Here is a 19,821-nt window from a genome sequence, read left to right as displayed (position 1 = left end):
TTTACAGTCACCTTGGTAAATTTCCAGACAACTTAGGAGACGTCAGTGCCCAGCAACGCTAACAGTTCCGTCAGGTCCTCAAGAATACGGAAGAGTGCTATCAGGGGACATGGGAGAAGCTTGGGATGATAAACTATTGATGGGGTATTTAACGAGATCTCTCTGAAGCGGTACATAAACGAAACAGTTTGAAACCAAAATATCTGCCTCAACAGAAAGTGTTAGTTATAAGTCACTTATAAGTCACTTTTATTAAGTTTTAACGTTCTTCACGGTGGTATGTGTTTCAGTTCGTATCACTGAATATAATTAGACCTCGTTTCTATTTAACTTGTATTTAATTTAGTTTAATTCGAATTACCAGCTAAGTTCAAGAAACTTAAATCAAATAGTTACGCACATACATTTTTACTTAATAATAAAACAAGAAATTGACATTTTGCGATTGAGAAAACCTGAAGCTTTCACAAGCAAACGACCTCAGATCTGAAATTAGCACCATTAAATTAGGTAAGAACAGTTCTGACAGCAGTGTAAGAAAAGTATTGTGGACTAGAGATATCAACAGCATCCCATTATTTTCCTTAACAAAATATCTAAGAAGCTAGCACCTCCTACTTTCTCGATCTCTATCAAGAATTTAATTTTTTGGTGCATAAAAAAATTCTTCGGAACACCATTAATGGATCGATGCCTCCATTATACAGAATAATAATGTCATCGACATATCTAAGATAAAAGGTCATACTCTGAAAAATATCACGATGTGATTAAAGAAGTTGTTTTCCAGGTTATTCATAAAAATGTCGGCTAAAGTCCCATCCAAATTGTTACCCACGGTCAAACCTGTATTCTGACGGAAAATTTTGTTATTAGATTTAAAACAGTCAAACCATAAGGTAGTTCTAGAAACTTCAGAAGTTCTACAACTTCTTCCACGTGCATCTTTTTGTAAAGAACAAGGTTATTTTTAACTATATGCACCATTGCTTTCTCAGGAATGTTTGTAAAAAGGTTCGTGGTTCGAAATGAGGTAAATATAGAATCGTCTGGAGCTTCGATGTTTTTAATCATAGAAGCAAACTCATAGCTGCTTTTAATATCACTCATAACTGTCCTTAATACTGTAAGACATTTTCTAAGAATTTATCTTTCTTTTTGTTGATCTTGTAATTAGGACAGTAGGATAACAACGGCCCTTAATGTTTAACTGCTATATCATACCAATCCCCTCCCCCCAAAAGACCATTCCGCTCTATTTCATTGGCACTATATCCATTTTATTGGCTCCACGTGTGTTACACACTGGTTACCATGTAGTCATTTAACCTACGATTTTATCATAACATATTATTATACTTTTGTTGTTCACTGTTTCTTGGGCCCCGCGATTTCTCTGTTGTCGGTCTACTGCCCTGCACTTGGTGCTGCAATGTTTCACTTTACGCTGTCGAACGTTGTAAAGCATCTATGTTAGCGTCAGGTTTGTTCAGGTCCACGAGAGCGATGTAAAAGAATATTTATTAATCCACATGAATTTATCATTTTAATGTTCACTTGCCACATTAAAAAAACAGAAGATACATTTTTATCAAATTCACATGTTATTCATGTTCACCTGTTTCCGTCATCTATGAAATATAGCACTCTCTTATTGTGCTTTGAACGCTGTCCGATGCTGGTTGAATAATTTACCCTCTTACTGGTCGCCGCAAGACCGCCATCACTTACACTTCGTACGGGCGTTCACTATTTCATGTTACGTATTGTATCTATGTTTTAAAGTATTTTGTATGTGTTACGTACATTACAGTATTTGTATTTCATTAATTGCGAGTACTTCTTATTTTTTGATCCACTGAAATAACGTCGCCGGCCGGTGTGGCCGTGCGGTTCTAGGCGCTTCAGTCTGGAACCGCGAGACCGCTACGGTCGCAGGTTCGAATCCTGCCTTGGGCATGGATGTGTGTGATGTCCTTAGGTTAGTTAGGTTTAAGTAGTTCTAAGTTCTAGGGGACTGATGACCACAGATGTTAAGTCCGGGACTGATGACCACAGATGTTAAGTCCCATAGTGCTCAGAGCCATTTGAACCATTTCTGAAATAACGTCCATCCTATCACTATTTTTCTTTCCATGTGAAAACATTTTGCAGTATGTGCAGAAATCGTATATGCTATGTTAATACTTTTTGCCTCATGACTGGCCCGATGACTGAAGTCGACTGGAACACACAGTCAAAATCAGAAACCATAAAGTGCGGCCAAGAACGAAATTTTGTCTATTTGAAACAAGATATTTTGGGTAATCCCCCTTATTTTTAGTGCTAGTGAGTAGTAATGAAAACCACATGATTAGCTCATGTTGCCCAATTGTGTATTAGTGCTCAGTCTCAATATATCCAACACCACTAAACTAAGCAAATAAACGTTATAGCTGCAAGTTAATCTATGTATATTACTTGTTATTTTTGGTTAAAACACTAAGACAGTACTTTTTACACTGAAACCTTTCACTCGTGGCAGTTAATCTTTACTTTGATACACGTACAACCGCTGAGAGATTCTGTAATTTCCCACATGGAAAAATATTAACAGTAGATATCTGTGTAGTGTTAATTTAACTGGAATCTTCATGTAATTTCTGCAACAGGGATGTCTGGTTAGCGAACCTGTTCACAGTTTGACTATTGATGGTAAATGTCATCAAATTTGCTGTTTTTATATCTCCCTTTCAATACCTCAAACTATAAGGGACTGTAGTTATTCACAATATAAATTATCCATTAAATGAACAGTTCAAATCTAGCATCCTCAGTGAACACCTTCGATATGTAACTGCACAACCATGTTCCTTACCTTGTTCAATTGTGTTCTCCCCCCAAGTGTGTCTTATTAATGAAGTCAGTGAACCACTAGGAACGGTCTGCGATCACTTTGGATCTTTTTTGTATAATAATTAAGTTTTCTGTGCCGCTTAATGTAATTTATTAGAAAACATTATCATTTCACGTTCTGGTTGACCTATTATCAACTCATTAACAAAGAAAATAAGCTCTTTAAATGATCCCGAATTCACTGGGAACATTTTTATATGAAGAATGCCTTAAGACAGCTGGATGTATTTTCACTTTCATAAATAGTCGACGTTGTTCACATAAAAAGCCAACCATGTACTTCGCGTGTTACCAACATTATGTCTCCAAATTCAAGTAGACTTTCTTAATACCACTAGAAGGTAAATAAATTTCATCTAATTGTTTTAAAAGCTATTTGTACGCGGAAGACATGATACCCTTAAACTGGCTACAATTTTAGGGTAGCTTGTAGAAAGGAAATATTCTGTTCCTATAACTGTGCGTTCACTGCTGGCAACAACAGCTAGTCTCCACATCCGTGGCAGGGTCCTGTAATAACCTGCAGCCCGACAACGCGGCTTCCTGGAATCGCTGCGAGATATCAAATAACCGGAGACACAGCGCAGTTATACCGGCGGATTGCACCCTCCTCACAATTCCGCCGGCAGCGGCGTCTGGTAATCGCCGTTTATCTCGGAATAGCTCCTCCCCGCCCGCTGTCGATATTGAAGAACGTCAGCGATTTTAACTCTCCCCACGCCGTGCCAATATAAGGGACTCGTTCGATAAATTCGATTCCCTTCACCTGGAGGTATAACGGATATAGAGCCAATATTGCGCCTTTTGGAGGCGTGGTTTTGATATTCTCGCACATACGCTGAGTCAAGACTAATAAACTTGATGTTTACGAGATCGTCTGTTGAGATGCTGAAAACTGGGCTGAATTTTTACACCAGGCACGTTTCCTTTAGTACTAATAAACAGATTCTGCAGTGCTCTGAAATTTGATTATACCTGCTAAGAAAAGCTCTAAAGCAAATATTGTTAACTTCCTTTTAGCGTATTCATTTGGATTCACTCCATGAGACTTCTTAATTTGTATAAAAGTTTGGCTTGTACAGTCTGAAACACACACACGCGACACACTCTACGTCGATTTCAGACAAAAGATACTATTTGTTATTCCCTTAACCTCATGTGTTTGTGTGTGTAAGATCTTATGGGATTTAACTGCTAAGGTCATCAGTCCCTAAGCCTACACACTACTTAACCTAAATTATCCTAAGGACAAACACAGACACCCATGCCTGAGGCAGAATTCGAACCTCCGCCGGGACCAGCCGCACAGTCCATGACTGCAGCGCCTAAGACCGCTCGGCTAATCCCGTGCGGCAACCTCATATGTGTTAGCACCGACGACGTGTTGAAGATGTCATTTCTTCTGGAAGTTGTCTAGTTGCTTTTACCGCCCTGAGTGAAATGCATAGCTCTAATGATTTGAGCAATGTGTAATCTTCTAAAGACAGCCCCGCGCATGCAGCAGCACCCGTTGTCTTGAGGCTGTAATAAACCGTCAGCGCGAGGAACTGATGTTAAGTAATTAAGGAGTTCGTTCAGTTTTTATCCCGGGATGCCACTCGTATTTGTTTCAGCGGAACTGCAAGTTTACGAACTTTAACTAGAAAAAAAAAAAAAAAAAAAAAAAAAAAAAAAAGGTTCATGAAAAAGGTTCATATGGCAAAGGACTTAACATTTGAGCCGGCCGCGGTGGTCTAGCGGTTCTAGGCGCTCAGTCCGGAACCGAGGGAGTGCTACGGTCGCAGGTTCGAATACTGCCTCGGGCTTGGATGTGTGTAATGTCCTTAGGTTAGTTAGGTTTAAGTAGTTCTAAGTTCTAAGGGATTGATGACCACAGATGTTAAGTCCCATAGCGCTCAGAGCCATTTTTTGAACTTAACATCTGAGGTCATCAGTCCCACAGTCCCATAGCCTTAGAACTACTTAAACCTTCTAACCTAAGGACATCACACACATCCATGCCCGAGGCAGGATTCGAATCTGCGACCGTAGCAGCAGCGCGATTCCCGACTGAAGCGCCTAGAACCGCTCGGCCACAACGGCTGGCTTTATCTAGCAACACCATTGATTTTTTATGTGTTATTGGTTTTTAAACTGTTCTGAACGCATTATTTTTTCATAACCGCACCAGAAAACAAATCTTTTCCCACGATTAACCATTCCGACAGGTATTTTAAAGATTTACTTGAAACTGAAAGATGACTGTTCTCGAGGGATAGGTCGTCTATCCATCGTGACTCCCGCTTCCGATGTAACTGGGAAGTACCGCCACTTGGCTTGAAAACCTGCTCTAGGCGGAGCTCCGAAGACACCCATAGTGCTTCGTCTACCTTTTCGGTTAGCTTTAGTTTTTAGTTATTAATGTAATTCTGACCTACGAAACAAACTGGCGATACCTTTGTGTTTAGAGATACTTAGTCCAGAATATTAAGCAAGTGTAAAGATACCTTATTGAAATATTAATAAAAGAAAACATTTTATCACGCAGCCTCCGACAGTATCAGCTATTCACGTTGACAGATTACAAATCAGGTGGTCTTTCCCACGGCCATCTGCTACTGGTACCTCACACCACTGATCGAGACATATGCATAATACTGCAACTTCTACTGCTCTGAGGAAAGAATCTGGTAGGTCGATATGATGGCTACTAAAGCCAGAAATATCACCACGCACACACACACACACACACACACACACACACACACACACACACACTGTGTGTGTGTGGCTTTGTGGAGGACAGGACAAGCCAAGCTTTCACAGAAATTAACAAATTATATTGCCTAGTAAAAAAATGTGAAACTTCAAGAGGGGGGGGCGGGGGGGAAGAAACCACGCAGAACATTGAACTTGGAAAGGGTGTGTGATGTTACTACAGTGATAACAAATTCGAGCCAAGTATACAAAGTACTTGACAGAATGGGTCCGTTTATCACTATGAGATGCATCCCGTCTGGAAGCATGCGCCAACTCGATTTGGAAGTGACTCATAACGCCGTTTTATCATCTTCTGAGGCATGCTGATACACAACTATTGTAAGCGGTCCTTGATATATTGTATGCTGTCAGTGGGACGGAGTTGAGGTTCTAGCTGGTCGCGCACAGTTTCCGTTGCAGAAATATCTAGGGATCTTGCTGGCCATGGGAGAAACTCCACATCGCGCTGACAGGTCACGGAACCACGTGCCCCGTGTGGACGAGCTTGTACCGTTGAAAAGCGACATTACAATACTATATCATGAGAGGTAACACCTGAAAACGCAGGATTGTGTCATCAGAGTTCCGTCAATAACTACCAGGCGTAACCTGAAGTCACAGACGATGGTTACCTACACCAGGGCGCCTGGAGTACCACCGTTGTGCTTGTCCAAAGCATTGGAAGAATGGAACCTCTCCCCAAGTCGTTGCCATGTGGTGTACGGCAGAACCGAAATTTACCTCTGTACTTAACGTGAAGCCACTCGACGGCAGTCTACTCTTCATGGTCGCGGCTCCTCTTCAAAAGCAGCCGTTTTTGGTATGGTATTAACGTTGGGCCTTGGCTGGGATGATAACGCCCAATTCTGGCTGACCAGCGGTGTGTGATGTCCATTGCATACTCTCGTATGGTACGCACTGATGTGGCAGGGTTATGTTGTGCTTGGTGAACAGCACTGCCATCCTCTCTTCTGGTTCTCGCGAGTGATCGACCAGTGCCTTGACTACGACCTTTCCTGCCCTCACGTTCCCTGACAGTCCAACGCCTAGCCGTGGATACCCAACAAATCTGAACGTTACACGACTCCACCAGTTGGCCAAATGGAGACCCACAATGAGACCCCTTTCAGACACTGTGAGAAGCTGATAACACCGCCAAATATGAGTTCACGGCGTCTCCGTGACCATCACAGTCATCACTCAACATGTGATGCTGTTCACGCCTCTTATATACCCTATCTGTCCTGCTAACAACCCTACGAATGAACAACACTAAGGAACCCCGGTGGCCATCCCATCTGGTACGATTACAATCCCAGTCATGTATGAACTCTAATCATATACGAAGTTACATTGATATGCTATTATTTCTTACAATTGCTTCAGTTTTCTTGTCTGACAAAACGTATTCTGATGCACCGAAATATTACGACCACCCATTTAAAACCAAGCTGCTCTTTCTCTGGCCTGCAATATAGCAGCTATTCTGCGTGGTATAGATTCGACAAATCTCTAGTGGTTTTTCGGATGAACGCGTATGTGGCATCAGTTAATGGCCATGCAGTTCTAAATTACTGGTGGTGGTTCATAGGCGCAGAGAGGGCGCCCTACAGCGTACCAGATGCGTACCGTCCTGTACAGATTAGCCTAAGCCATCAACGTGAGATCAGCTGTTTAGCCTGATTATGCTTTTGAGACGAGGTCGGTTATCCTGCTGCAAAAAGTCATCGCCGTTGCGACATAACCAGAACTGTGTTCCGTGGAATTTGCTTTCACTACATCTGCATGTATACTCCGCAAGCCACTTACGGTGTGTGGCGGAGAGTACTTCTGGTATCAATATTTTTTTTTCTCCAGTTCTGTGCTCTATTCCCGAAAGGCGCGTGGAAGGATTGATTGTTGGTAAAACTTCGTTGTTGTTGTAGTCTTCAGTCCAAACAATGTTCTGATGCAGCTCTGATTGCTAATGCATGCAACGTAGGTCGCTTCATTTCCCAATAACTGCTGCAACCCACCAATTGCTTGCACACCAGATCGTACAGTTCTGTCATCTCGCTGATTGTGAAGGAATGTCGCCTGCTCCAGTAGCCTTGTTTCCACTTAGATTTTTTCAGTGCTATGTCAAATTTTTCTCGCATTACCATATACCCTCATCTTCACCTACATCCTCTCATCTCTGGGTGATACTGTATTCTTGTTTCCTTTATACAGACAATCTAGATTTCCCTTCCTCCTTTCAGTCTTCCCTTCTTTGTTTTGTTCTGGATTACCATCTGAGCTCTTAATGTTTATGCTGTTGCTTGTCTTCTCTTCACTTCAAATTCCCTATAGGCAGCACCGTTACAGGGTGTCCTGGAAATGTTGCGAAAGACTCAAGAGGGTTGTAGAGGGTGTCTTGAGGAACAAATCGAGTATAGGAACCAGAGTCCGTAAACGTCATCCAACGTCGCCACACAGCGCCGAAGTTGTAGGAGCTGGAGCCTGCCACTTGGCACCAAAGGTGACTTTGTATACTTTGTACGCTGACGCACCGTCGTCGGAACGGCTCACAATGTTGTGTGTTGTTCAGTGACGGCGACTGACTTCCACGATTGTCAATGGAAAAAACGGAGCTAGCTGCCGCCAGACCTTGCCTCCAACAAATGTGATGATCTGTTGCCACGGTGGATGACACTTTCAGATATGGGTTTCCATCATCAGATTATTTTTCTCCTCTATACTGAAAAATATTGAAGGATTTAGAAGGTTCCAAGAGGAAAATAAGCTATGGACGGAAACCTGTGTCTGGAACCATCCTTCAGAGCGGCAACAGAGCATTGCATTCAAAGAGGACAAGGGCTATCTGGTGCCACCTTCTCACTGGTGATCGTGGCAGGCAGTCGCGGTCACTCAACAACGAGCAACTTTGTGAGCCGTTCCGACTACGGTGCGTCAGCGTACAAAATCATGTTTTCTGCCGATGGGGTGACCTTGTATCAACACTGTCGCCTCTAACTTTGACGCTCTATTGCATAGTTGGGTGATGTTTGCGGACACTGGTTCCTGTCTTCGATTTGTTTCCCAAGACACCCTCAACAACCATCGGAATTCGACGTAATGATTTTGATACAACCTGTATATCCCCCAATTTTCAATATTTCTACTGCCTTGCATTTGCCTTCCTGCTTCGCCCTCTGAACTTTCTACCAAACGAATTCATTACAACCTTATACTCCAAATCGCCCACTTGATTTGCTTTCTTCTGCTGGATGTTTTCCGTCTCAACTCTAATTTCTGTGATTTTAAGGTTGTAAAAGGAAGATTTAGAGTTTAACGCCCCGTCGGTGGCGACGTCATCAGACACAGAGTGAAAGCTCGTAGTTAGAAAAGATAGCGTAGGAAATCAACCGAGCCCTTTTCAATGCAGCCTTCCCGGAATTTCCCTGGAGCGATTCAAAGAAATCGCGGTGAACCTAAATCCCGATGATCTAACGGGGATTATAACCACCGCCCTACTGAATGCTTGTCCAGCGTGCTGACCACTTCACCATCTCAGTTTTCTCATTGTGGTGAGATCGCGAGATATATGTAGGCGCTGGTAATATTCTGCCAGTTAATGCAGCAACGTACTCTCCTCGAATTTCAGCAGCAGACTTCTGCATAGTACATGTCGCCTACCTTGTACCGTCTGCCACGGGAGTTTGTTCAGGTTTTCCTTAACGTTATCGCGCTGACTAAACGATCCTGTGACGAAACACAGCGACTTCGTTGTATCTTTTGTTAATTCAAACAGGTAAGGAATCAATACTCCAGAATCGGTCGAACATGTGTTTTGTCATTCGCTACTTTGGGAGATAAATTAGATTTCCATTAATTTCTTCCAGCTGTAATAAAACAGTGTTTGACAGAACCTTTTTAACAACTAGCCAATTATGTGACACCAACTACATTCTGGCCAGATTGTAGGTTTGTAAGCAGCTATTATTACTAAAAATCTTCCAATAAACACGTATCCCCAAGAAACGACCAATAATCTAAATATGATAAATATTTTAAAAACGTAAGTCACACTAACATACTGTTGACTCATGGAAATTTCTAGAAGCTTCGAGAGAAAACAGCTTCTCATACAGTACTGTTCGCAAACGGTAACTACATCAGGCTGTTTTTGTTGTGGACAGAGTTAGCATCTGTAAAGCTCTTTGCAAGGTATGCGGCAGATAGACAATGAAAAGAGTTCCGTGTTAAACGTGTTGAAATTTTCATGCGGAAATTTGAAAGTGTATGTGAGTTTTTGTGTGAAATGTTAAATATACCTCATTTTGTGACTGAATGTCTGTTAACTGCACGCCGCGTCATTTAAGATCCTGGGCCTCAAATATGATATTATGCCACATTTCAATGCTTCTTAAAAACCTAAGTGAACTTTTTACAATTGTCTGGTGTCACCTTTAATGCACTTTAACATACAGTCTTTGCTGAGCATTGAATGTTTTCATGCAATGTCAGCGTGAGCTATAAACACAGATTTCTTATTCCTAAAGCAAGGGAGGGGAGTTTGCAGTTAGTCATAGCTGGGTATCTAATTTTATTGTAATTTGTTTTGTGACCTCTTTTCACCTTAGGTCGCTCGTGATGCCGAGTAGATATTTTGCTGTGGTTACTATTTCCACTTATTTGTCTCCAATAACATAACTGGATGCTAGTATATTTTAAAGCTATTTATGCGCAGTACGTTAAATGTTTATATACCCAGGGCCAGCCACCCACCCCTGCATCAGTCATCGATCCTCCGTAGCTCTTCATCGCAAATGGTTGCTGCTGAAGAATACTTACTGTAAGTAACTGAGTGGTAAAACCCGCTAATATCCAGACCTAGTGAGAAAGTTTCTGCGATGTTTTCCTCAGATATGCAACTTTCACTTCAAATCTAGTTTGCGAAGGAATTTCATTATATGAGCACATTCGTCAAATTATCTACGTTAATTGACAGAAAAAAGGAATCTGCTTTAGATGAAGAGTTAAAGTGTTATAGCCCGACGCCTGGAACCCAGACTGCTATGGTCTATTTACACGCCTGTTAAGTCCTCACACTCACTCTATTGCTCCACAGATGGGGGATGAAGCAGTGTCGTTACAGCTGCTCAGTGTGCACTTAAAGTACTTGCGCCTTCTGTTAACCCCCTCTGTCCTAGGTGTAGATTTTGTGAATGAAATGTTTATAGCGGGGATCAGTGAGCTTTTCTGAGACAAAATGAGTCTAAAACACTAAATTTTTTTTAACAAAAAAGGTTAGTCGTTCACCAAAATGATAGGGCATGTGGCATATTTGCGACATCAGGTTTCCAATACGCCTTTTATACAGGGTGACAGAATAATGGGAATGTATGAAATATGTGGTAGCAGCACTGCTGGTTTGTGACAGCGAGTAAACAGTCCTCCACTTCAGTAACCATGGATCAGAGGAACGGACAACAGCGTGCGTAAGCCATAAAAATGTTTTATAAAAAAGCAATGATAGTCTGATAGCGGCGCAGAGAGAGTTTCGACGTTTTTTGTGGTATAGGACGTCATGATTCCGTTCCGTCGATACACGTGATGAAATGTTGGATTGATAACTTCGAAGAGACTGGCTCTGCCTCCAAGAAGAAATTAACAGATGACCAAGAAGTGTGCGTTCTCCAGCGAACAATGATGTGTACGCGAGACAGTCTTACGGACCCCACGGCGTTCTATTCGTAAGCGGCAGTGGTTGGAATGTCCCAGGGGAGCGTTAGCAGAATTCTTCATCCGCACAAACTACAGATGGTGCAGCAATTGAAGGACAACTATTACCGGTTACGATTAGGATTCTGGCAACAAATGATAACAAAAATAAACAATGACGATGAATTTCTAAACAAGTTGTGGATGTCAGGTGAGGCACACTTTCATCTCACAGGTTATGTGAGTGTACAGAACTACCGTTACTGGGCAAACACAAATCCTAATGACATTCATGAGTTCCCTTTACCCGCTCGTAAAGGGACATTATGGTGTGCTGTTTCATCACAAGGGATTATCGGACCGTATTTTTTCGCAAATGAACAGGGAAACACGACAATTGTCAATGCCGCTCGTTAGGTGGACATGTTATGAGCATTCGTTACACCTGCATTCAACAACTTTGCAAACGTTCAAGAAGCCTGGTTTCAAGAGGATGGAGCGACATCACACACTGCACGGCAATCAATGGCATATGGGAGTGAATTGCTTGGCAGCCATTTGATCTCATGAGTCAGTAACATTACATGGTCCCCTAGATCGCCAGACTTACCCGTTTTTTCTATTTTCTTGTGGGGCTAACTCAAAAGCAAGGTCTACACGACTCCACCAAGAACCGAGGATGAGTTAAAACAGAGAATTCGGGATGCAGTTCACAGTATCCCAGATGAGAGGTTGCAGCGGTCAATGAGGAATCTCAACAGCAGATATCACGAATGTGCTCGTACAAGAGGACGCCATCTAAAGACGTCATTCTTAAAAAAATGATAAATGTCATCAATGTGTCGTAAATTGCGAAGTTGTAAAATTTCAATTACTATGAATGCAACTTGTTTCCTTCATCGCTTCTAGTTTCTACAGGATTCTGGAAATTTTCTAGTTTTTCTGTGTCACCCTGTAGTTCAATTCTTTTATCTTGGCGGCTCGCGCATGCCCGCCCAGACACGGGAGATTGCTGCGTTGCCAGTTGCACACGACGCACGCCTCAAGAGAAGCAGCGCCATAGTATAGCATAGTTCGCAAGCTTACGTTTAGGGGGGAGCGCGCAGTTCATGAAGTAAAGCCATCACGACCGCATTAACCCTTTCGCTGCTACAAATACGTGTGCTCCCTGCATTCCGCACTGTGCGCGATTTTGTCACTGCACTGCTCGCCTGGGCAGACACATGGTGTTCCGACTGCTTTGACACACTTATCATTCGATTCCACAAAAACTATTTGTCCCAAAAATTTGATTTTTACACATCTTCTTGACTGATAACTTCCCCCCATAAATGACTTAATTTTGTTTCGATGTTCAATGCAGTTATTATGCAGCATTAAATATATTAAACCATTGCACGAAATTTTGAAGAGTTTGCAGAGTTAAAAGTCCATAGCGTATACTTTACATATGGTCGATTTTAGTTGCCACAATGTTGAGAATGAAATGTGGACAAGTGCTTTAAAATAAAGCCGAAGGCGCACGGTGTAAATAAAACTTTTATTACAGTCGCGAAAGACGGAATATTTCTCAATATTACATACGACACCTATGTGGTACTTAAATTAAATGAGATACAGTAAATTTTATATGAAATTTAGGTATCTTGTCCACATCTCATTCTCAACATTGTGGCAACTAAAATCGGCCATACGGAAAGTACACGCTATGGACTTTTACCTCTGCAAACTCTTCAAAATTTCGTGCAATGGTTTACTACATTTAATGCTGCACAATAACTGCGTTGAATATCGAAACAAAATTTAGTCATTTATGGGGGGAAGGTATCAGTCAAGAAGATGTGTAAAAATCAAATTTTTGGGCCAAATAGTTTTTGTGAAATCGTATGATAAGTGTGTCAAAGCAGTGGGAACACCATGTGTCTGCCCAGGCGAGCAGTGCACTGATGACAAAATCGCGCACAGCGCGGAATGCGGGGAGCACGTGTCTGCACCAGCGAAAGGATTAATGAAGGGACAAAGCACTAGAAATTTCAAAAAGCTGCATTCAAACGAATAAAATTCGTGAAGTAAGACACTTCGATATTGTTTTTAAATGAAGAAAATATTATGCACCACACAAGGTTTGAACTCTTAACCTTTCGCTTAGTGGCTCAATACCTTTTTATTTTTATTTATTTATTTATTTTTTTAATCTCATCTGCATCTGCTCGGGGCGGACGTCGTAAGACATCCGTTTAAGTTCGTTGTTGATCCATTAACTCAGTTTCTTTTTATTACAGAGGGCAGCTAACCCTCTGACCGAACATGCTGAGCTACCGTGCCGGCAATGATGCAGCGGCCGGGAATCGAACCCGGGCCGCCCGCGTGGCAGGCAAGCATTCTACCACTGAACCACCGATGCTCGGTACCTTAACCGTTACGCTAACTAAGCTCGTCTGGCAATATAAGTCCATGAGGACTGCAACATTCACGCAAAATACTGACAAACACTATCGGTACGACTATGAATTACTCATGCTTCGTCGAAGTACAATAGGAAATAAACAATTACCGCAGTTCTTTATATCGAAAAAGCGGTTCGTGAGATTGATACAAACACCATTCCTTGCTATCGCCTGAATTAGGAGCCTTATTTCTTGTTTGGTTTAGTTAATTAATAGAATATGAAGCAATTGATATAAAGAATGCTTTTTCCAAACTTTCTTTTATAGAAAATCTGCCATCAAGACATTGCTTTTGTTCTATTACTTTATTTATGACTGAACGTTTCTAAAACTGGAGACACTCGTCCGAGCTCTGCAGTGCAGTCGAGATCTGACAACGTCGTTCTCTGTTCATTGGCTGACTGTGTTTTGTGACGTCAGATGCGCAGAACGAACCTAAACTCGGCCGCCAACATAAATGATGCGCACTTTAGTAATGAAACGTTTTCAGGTATTCCTTTGATGAATTTTGTTCATAAAATATCAGTCAAAGTACATAAATATATTTATAAAAGTACCATAAAATGTTGTTTGGTTATTTTATCTGAAAATACAACCAAAAACTTTTTCTTACCAGGGAAACTTCAAGTACTAAGTAAGCCAAGTAACTTTTATTGAATGCTCCACTACACTTAAAAGTGACACAGATGGATGACATTTTTCAACATAGTCGCCAATCGTTCCATTCCTCGACGATAAAAAAAAACCGCTTGTCGTGGAGTCATTTGAGAGTCGCTGTGTTACCGTGTTGCTCTATTGCCTGAGCGCTGAGTGGTTCCTCTGTAGTCACTGTCAACGGCAGAGCCTTTCGCTTTAGCTCCTCACCACCAGCCACGCCTGTGTGGCAGTGGTCATATCGTTGACACCACTTCACTACGGCTGCACACGACGTTGCAGTTGGTCCACGCACACTACCAAAAGTTCACCGTGACTCGTACTGTCCCACGTACTGGAACTCTGAGAACATTTCCGATTGATGCGCCACACGTTTCCGGCTGACGTGCCACTTCACTCCCGCGCTGTGCTCCACCCGTTAGGCGTATCGCAGCAGAGCTGAGTCTGCAGCGACACCCAGAACCTGTACTCTATTGTGCCACTGTGATACTATTGTCGCGCAGTTACATTAGCGTGGGACGACATGCACAGCTTACTTTTTTAAATCCCTGCGTATATACTCCATTCTGCTACTTCTCCTTTTTCCTGTGATGGCACTGGTCTTTTGGGGCGTTTCCTTATTGGAACCGTGTCATCTTTGTCCTCAAATTCCTCCTGCGCCGCTTTAATCTCATCTTCTCGAATTCGTTCTCGTGAATGTCAAGGTACAGGTCGTTGCCTGATATACAACCACTACTACATCGAAAAACAAATTTATCGTCATATCTTTATCAGCACATAAAAAGTCACTGATTCAATAGTGTTGGGTATGTTAGCATATTGTAACAACATTCTGTCGCAATATTACTAAAAACAAGCTGACATCGTATTAATTTCTCGAAGCTATGCGAACAGTGCACTATTCTACAACCAGACGCTGAAACCTGCTGGGAGCTTGCAGAAACGAAAACAACACATAATCAGAAAGCACACGGTGTAAAGCGCACGCTGCAATCCCCGACGTCTATTTAACTGCCTCAGCATGGAAAAAATAGAATTTGAATGTAATATATATGCCCCAAGGGAACTCAGGAGGTTAATAGAGATGTCTAGTTGCCCACAGGTCATTAACAATCGAACCGTTACTTTACAAACAGTTATGGAGACATCGTAATTTTTGTTATTTTATCGTTAATTTCTGTATCCAAGAGCAAATTTAGTCATGAACAACTTCGGCTAAACAGTGCATTCGAGGGCACTGATTGCTAATAGAACTTTTTTCCATTCTGGAAGCTTCCTGCTGATACCTTTGCGCCCGCTTTAGTACGATCACGCATTTCTCTGTTTTCGGATAACCGCTGTAATACAAAGCTCAGCCACGTCCCCATAATTTGATACGGCGTCCCAGCGGCGTGAGTAACACAATCTGATGGAGGAAAATGCATTTCCCGATACGCTTGCGATGAAGCAGTGGAAGCACAGGGACTACTGTTTGTATTGCGAACGACGTGTTCTGAATCTCTTTCAGTTTCATATCACGTGCAGACCGTACCGTGAACCAATAACGTAGCCCAGCTGTGTTCTTCGGAGAGTTACAGAAGGTAATATGTTCCAGCTGCGTAACAACAAACCGTCAGGGAAGCTGCGTCTGCCCTGCACAGCAAGTCAGGAACTTGTGGCTCTGTGGCATATAAAATCCTGGATTTTCCGATACAATGTAATGTAAATAATAAATTATGAAAGCTCATTGATGCCAAAAGACTCTTCGGCACCTCTTGAAAACTATATCTTCAATAGGTACAATATAGTTAGAAATAAACTTGTTTTATTTCCGCTAATAATCACAAAATTTTTAGTTCTTAGACTACCGGTTTAGATCAGCAAGCCGGCCGGAGTAGCCGTGCGGTTAAAGGCGCTGCAGTCTGGAACCGCAAGACCGCTACGGTCGCAGGTTCGAATCCTGCCTCGGGCATGGATGTTTGTGATGTCCTTAGGTTAGGTAGGTTTAACTAGTTCTAAGTTCTAGGGGACTAATGACCTCAGCAGTTGAGTCCCATAGTGCTCAGAGCCATTTGAACCATTTTTTTTTAGATCAGCAACGTCCGTCTCGAGATCTGCAACGAAATATATGAAATTAAATACAACTAGTGAACAGATTACGTCTTAGAACAATTAAGTATCCCATGACGAAAAACTCTGATTTTCATAGATATCAAAACATGCGCTTAAATGGTTCAAATGGCTCTGAGCACTATGGGACTTAACAGCTGTGGTCATCAGTCCCCTAGAACCTAGAACTACTTAAACCGAACTAACCTAAGGACATCACACACATCCATGCCCGAGGCAGGATTCGAACCTGCGACCGTAGCAGTCGCACGGTTCCGGACTGCGCGCCTAGAACCGCGAGATCACCGCGGCCGGCCATGCGCTTAAAATACGGTGAGTCGTACCTGCTGCATATTATGGCCTAATATAATAAACCCATAGTGGCATCGTCTCTAAATACACACAGAATCAGCTTAGCATCGTGACATATTTTTCAAGCACATGTTCTCACTTCCACGAAAGCAATAATTTTTCGTTATGGCATATTTTATTGATCTAAGAGATAATTGGTTCACAAGTCGTATTCGTTTCCCATATTTGCTGCAATCTGAAGATGAGAATTGCTGACCGAAAATCGTAGTCTAAGGACCAGAATTTCTGTGATAATTGGCGCTGAACATAAATTCATTCAAAATATCCTGCACTACTGTTTTAATCCACGACCACGTCACAACTTCTGAAAATTGTTAGATATAGTTAGTTTAATAACTGGCATAAAGCAACACTGTCACTTAGAGTTGTTTCTAACGTTTCGCTAGGGCAAAAGCTTGACATTGTCAAAGATTCACCTTCCGTTGTTACTGCCGTGCTGGATTAAAGTTATGTTGTGGATCACCTATGCATATTCCGCAGTTTATATAACATATACTTTCTAAAACACTCGCCACGAAGTAATTATACGAATGGCACGGAAATTGATAGGTACGGTGTACACGCACAGACAAACAAATGATTACTGTTTCAGAATAAATGGGTTATTCATTCCAGAGATTCCAGAGCTTCACAAACTGAGGAAGTGAATAACGCGCTGGTTCACTTCTGGCCCTTATAGAAGACGTTATTCGGCAGTGCTGTCGTAGTGTTGTTGACAGTGTTGTTGTTTGTCCTCCTGTGGGATATCGTGCCAAATTCTGTCCGACTGGTCCGTCAGATGGTCAAAATACTATGGTGGCAGGAGGGCCCTGCCCATAATTTTCCAAACTATCTCAAGTGGGGGGAAATCCGGCAACCTTACTGGTCAAGGTAAGGTTTGGCATGCACAAAGACAAGCAGTAGAATCTCTTGCTGTGTGCGGGAGGGCATTATCTTGGTGAAATGTAAGCTCAAGATGGAATGCCACGAAGGGCAACGAAACGAGACCTAGAATATGGTCGACGCACTGCTGTGCAGCAAGTAAAGTAATGGACCCCAGTCGTGTTTGTCAGGCCGTAGTGCGGGCGACGGTCAGTTTGGTGTCCCACCGATTTCCTGGGTGACTCTAGACTTTTCCGCTGGTCATATTGGCTCAGTTTCTAGCTTGACGTTTCACTGAAGGCAGTTCTACTCCAGTCAGTGAGATTCCAGGCCGAAGAGCGTGTGTACACAATATGCTCCTCGGATACTTTTACATTATCTAACACGTGTCTACTCAGTATATTATGCAGTTTTAGTTTTTGTGACGAAAAGTGTTTTGAATATGGAAAATTGCGCTAAGTATGACGTGAAAGTTAACATGAGGCTAAGCTACGCATCAATCTGTTATCGCGACCTTTATTTAGCACTGACATTCGCTAGCTTCGCCAACTCACAATCAAATTATCGCCTCCCAACCAACACGAGAATAGGACCATCCATCCTCCTGCAGTATCGCAGTACTGCTCCTATCGAACTCCTGTACCTGGGCTACGAAACGGTGAGTACATTATGGTCCACGTACAGCTGTGTTGCAAGGGTGGCACGGATGACAACCAAAGGGGCTCCTGAACGTGGTGCAAGCGCAGGTGATGCTCTAGTGACGCAAACCAACTGTCGTGCCGGCCAGAACGGCCGCATGGAGTTCTATTATATCAACCGATGGGCACGACGTCACGGCCGAACCTACGCCCCAGACTGCGCGGCCGAAGGTGTAAACATATGGCGGGAATAATCTTACTCCGTGTTTGCGATTCAAATTTTGTGTTGCTTTGAAAATCCGCCCTATGCAGACACTATTTCTTTTTCATTTACCTAGACATGTTTCTACCCCTATGTGCCATCTTCTCTGGAATAAACTTAATTCTGTATAGTACAAAGTTCAAATCGTTTATCTATTGCAGGTCTAAAATTGACACTACATGTATTCTTTTTTTTCGATTGCTCATCTGAAAATTACACGCGTTTTTAGAGATCGGATTTTGTGCCCTGATTCGTCGTCTGGATAGCACGTCAACTGCAAAGTAGTCGTGAAGAAAGTTTGTGAATTTTTTAAGTGTGCTTTTTCGTGGTTAGTTCTGTTACTGCACTTACATATTCCGTCCGTCCTATTCAGTATCTCTGATGGCTATTCTTTCTACTGCTATTCAGCACACCGTTTCCGAACTGCTATTTATAAAACCTCAGTGACAACTTAGCTTCAAGCATTTAAAAAAAAAAAATGGCAAACAAATTAGAATACTTCTGTTATTCAAGTCTTAAATGAAACTGGACTTTGGAACTTTGTCACCTGTGTAGTTGGAGAAAAGAGTATGTATATGTGTGCATCAAGTGATGCTTTACTATGCAAAGACGTTAGTAAATATGTGGAACATTCCTATGCCTATGGACTATATAAAGTTAAGACTCTTTTTCATCATTTTTGTAATGAGTGCTCCCAAAGCAATCAAAGAACCCACACCTGTAACTGGACGATTGTAGTTTATTATTCTTTGCAAGAAGAAAGCCACAAATTTTTAAATGAAACTAGTTCAATGGATTACAACGAGTTAACTAGACGGAACTTACTCAGCTTGCTTTAAAAATTTAGTTTAGTCGTCTTTCAGGCATTTAATATCATTTGCTATATGCTCAAACATTTTAGTCGCAGCATTATTGCTCCTTCTCTGAGACAAAGTCAGTTTTGATGAAGTAATGGATGTCAGTTTTGCTTCGGAAATCTAACGGAATATTTCCAGAAAATTCTATGACAGAAAAAATGTGCTCTGAAAACGTAGCTGAAATACCTAACGCATTAGACAGTTATCTACAAGATGATCATGCGCGACCACCACGTATTATTCTTAAGACACGTTTATCTTTTACGTTTATATCCTTGAAGGTGTGTTTGCCCAGAATAAGGTGCTGTATGATGTTACTGAAA

At 42.0% G+C, this 19,821-nt stretch overlaps 1 non-coding gene across 1 annotated transcript; it reads right to left on the bottom strand.

Annotated features, from left to right (window-relative positions):
* Positions 1–13,652: 13,652 nt before the first annotated feature.
* Trnag-gcc lies at positions 13,653–13,723 on the bottom strand. Its single transcript has one exon. It is a non-coding gene; the product is annotated as a tRNA-Gly (tRNA).
* Between the last annotated feature and the right edge of the window lie 6,098 nt (positions 13,724–19,821).

Source organism: Schistocerca americana, chromosome 2, assembly GCF_021461395.2.
Source record: "Schistocerca americana isolate TAMUIC-IGC-003095 chromosome 2, iqSchAmer2.1, whole genome shotgun sequence".
Classification (NCBI taxonomy): Eukaryota; Metazoa; Arthropoda; class Insecta; order Orthoptera; family Acrididae; genus Schistocerca; species Schistocerca americana.
This window is presented reverse-complemented; position numbering and strand designations above follow the sequence as displayed.